Below are 3,718 nucleotides of genomic sequence, written 5' to 3'. Positions count from 1 at the left end.
ATCATTGGTACAAATTTGGGCTCGATTGAATAATTTTTCGCAAAGTTAGAACAGTTCGAATAAAACACTATTTTTTAGACAACTCAATTTTGAGCTGTCATATCTCGGAAACCAGTGAACCGAATTGAATGATTTTTTTAACGTTTATCAACAATATATTGATACTTAATACAACGTTTTAAAATGAAATATTTTCTCACGGCAAATTAAGTTATACCAGGTTGAAATTTTTACCCATATAGAGGAAATTAAGTCAAATTTATAATACCACACAAAAATTACTAAATGTGTTCTTCCTCTAATCTAAATAGGCTCTAACATATATGATTGAAGATAACTTGAGAACAGAAGTGGAAAATCTTTGGACATTAACACTAAAATTTATTGACATTGACGTAAAAAAAATACATTTTTTCGAGAAAAATCCAAAAAGTGTCAATCCATGATAACTTTTTTCAACGTTCAAAAAGTATTTATGTTTAAATAGTTTGTGAAGCATTTGTATATTGTTAGTGTACGTTCAAAATTTCATTCAATTCGGTTCACTGGTTTCCGAGATATGACAGCTCAAAAATGAGTTGTTTACAAAATAGTGTTTTACCCGAACGGTTCTAACTTTGCGAAAGATTAATCAATCGAGCCCAAATTTGTACCAATGAAGCACATATAATAGGTTGACAAACAGTCAAAATTTGAGATTTTTTGATGCACTCTATGAAAAGTTATAGCATGTTGAATTTTTTTGTGAGAGAAAAAAAAGTTGCCTATCCCAAACATTTTGGCCATCCCCTGTATATATTTCAGTTCAAAAAATCGTGTTTGCTCCACATCGCTTATTTGATTCATAACCAGATTCTATGCCTTCTGTCAAAATTTGAGCTGATTTGGTTTAAAATTGAGACTGTAAAAGCCCTTCAAAGTTTGCATGGGAATTACTATGAGAAAATGATGTTTTTCTTTCAATCAACTGCAGAATTTTTCCAAGTGTCGTTTAGGGTTAGTTGACCCCTGATACTCCTGGGCTATTCTATCAGCTACAACTTTACCGAAGACCGCATTCAAATCGGACGTCTCATTAATTAGTTACCTATCGATTTCTATCCACTGGAGAAACTACGACATTGATCCTTTAGCCTCCTTTAGGCAACATTGCTGCACATGGCGCCAAAAATAGCACACAGAGATCAATGTTTCACAGCAAATTGCAATGATGCCCTTCGAATAGTTTGATTATCTTGAGCAAAGGTTTTAGTAACGGTTTATTAGCACGCAACTAGGCACGAAATAACAAAATCAAATCATCGATGCATAAAAATAGCGCAACAGAACGAATATATTGTTCGGATTACTGCATCAAATCGAAGTTTTTGTACTGCGACTCAACAAAACGCACTTATCCGTATAAGACACACACACCACTACGACCAACTACATCCTGAATCGTGTTCCAGCTTCGGCTACCGGAAACATTTGGACGTACGGGCTGCATATCTTCACGGTGACCTCACCGAGGAAGTTTACATGCATCAACCTCAGGGGTTCGCTGTATCAGTTCGAGAATGAATGGTTTGTCACCTACACAAAAGCATCTATGGACTCCGGAAGTCCGCCAGATGTTGGAATAGCCGCCTCGATGAAGTGCTTAAGAAGATGGGGTTCAAACACAGATTGGCTGACCCCTGTCTGTACAGCTTGGAGATGAAAAGTAAACGTTTTGATTTACGTTGATGACGTGGTGGTTGGATGCAAGGATGCAAGGATCGACGAAGTATACGCTGAATTGAAAAAGCACTTTGACATAGTTTCATTGCGAAATATAAAATACTTCCTTGGGCTTGAGCTAAACCGTGTTGCTGGAAATTACAGCGTGAGCCTAGTGGTATACATTCAGCGAACTGCACAGAAATTCGGACCCGCTGACTGCAAGTCGGCACGCACGCCGATGGAAGAAAACTACGCTCGGGGCGAAATTGAAAGTCCACCGTTAGCAGAATCATCTCTTTATCGAAACCTAGTTGAGTCCCTTCTCTACATCGCTGTTCAAGCTAGACCCGATATACACTGTGGTGCATAATTGATCGGACAAACGCCGATTTTCATACAAAATGGCCAAGTTTGAGATGCTGTAACTATGGTTTGCTTTGATGGATTGAGCTCAATTTTTGACACAGAACTACAAATATGCTGAATTTTGTGTATACAAAGTATAAAATGTTTTCGTTCACAGGTCTGGGCGTGGCAAGGCGTTGAAAAAATTGCAAAGTGATCGGACGCGTGTAAATCAAAGGGGTACCGCTGATAGGAGTAGCAGCCGTTTCGTGGAGAAGTGCCAGGCAAAGCTCTATATCACTCTCATCGATGGAGTCCGAATACATCGCACTCTGTGATGCAGTTCAGGAAGCGTTTTGACTACGGCACGTTCTAGAGGACTTCAGGGTGAAGCAGAATGGACCTACAACTATAATTGAGGACAATCAGACCTTTCTTGCGTTCGTCAGGACTGAGAGAACTTCGAAACGGTCCAAGCACATTGAGACCAATGAGAGGTCAGTCCAGGATATCTACAAGAAAGGTCTGATCAAGCTGGAGTATCTGTGCTCTGAAGATATGACTGCTGACGCCTCTCTCGGCACGGTTAAGGTTATGAAATTAGCAGGGAATCGCCTGAAGCCACTCACCGTCGGCCAGATTTAAATTAAGAAGGAGTGTTGGAATTTATTAATTTACTTTGGGCCGACGGGTATCCTTGATATTTTGGCAGCACTGCACACTTGGTGTGGTGCCTTGCGCTAGATACAAAACATTCTGTTGTCAAGTTTTTCCAATCGAAATAAAGAACACGCGTTTTTCGCTTCATTATTATAATTCGCCGTTTTTCAGTAAACTAGTTTCCGAATCTCATTTGCTTCCACCTGGCCAATACTTTTTTCATCTCTACTATGCTACATTTTTTGACCACCTGGTGCATCTTGGTGGACAAATATGTTGAACTGCTTCCATTATTCTTAAATGCAAACTTCGGAAAAATTCTGTAAGTTCTCTGCAAGTGAATTACACCCACAGGGCGCTTCTTTGGGTAATACAGATCCTGTCCAGAGATGCCAGATATACAGATTTTTCTGTATTATACAGATTTTCAGATGTTGATACAGACAGGATATTATCTTATCGATTAGGCTAAGGCCGGGGTGACCTCTGCTGTACATAGTAGCCGCCTCCATTCCACTCGGCCCATGGCTGTTTGTCTCCAGTTCCGCACTCTGCGTAGGGTCCGCAGATCGTCCTCCACTTGGTCGACCCACCTAGCTCACTGCGCTCCACGTCTTCTTGTACCGGTCGGATGACTCTTGAGAACCATTTTAGTCGGGTTGCTATCCGACATCCTGATGACGTGACCCGCCCACCGTAGCCTCCCAATTTTCGCGGTATAGACTAGAGATGGTCGGGTTTCGGGTTTTCAAACCCGAAACCCGACCCGAATCCGAACCCGACGGGTACGGGTCGGGTTCGGGCTTGGAAATTTTCTAAAACTCGGGCTCAGGTCGGGTTCGGGTTTAAACAAATTCAAAATTTTCGGGGTACGGGTCCGGTCGGGTTTGAATAACGTCGGGTTTAAGTCGGGTTTGGTACCAGTGTAGATGAATCAGTATTTGGAAATATGTTATATTTGTTATAACCGATTCATTTAACAATTATTTGGGAACTCGGGTTTATTGAC

The sequence above is a fragment of the Aedes albopictus genome, chromosome 1 (genome assembly GCF_035046485.1).
Source record: "Aedes albopictus strain Foshan chromosome 1, AalbF5, whole genome shotgun sequence".
Lineage (NCBI taxonomy): Eukaryota > Metazoa > Arthropoda > Insecta > Diptera > Culicidae > Aedes > Aedes albopictus.
The sequence above is the reverse complement of the archived record's forward strand: the minus strand, read 5'-3'. Positions refer to the sequence as shown.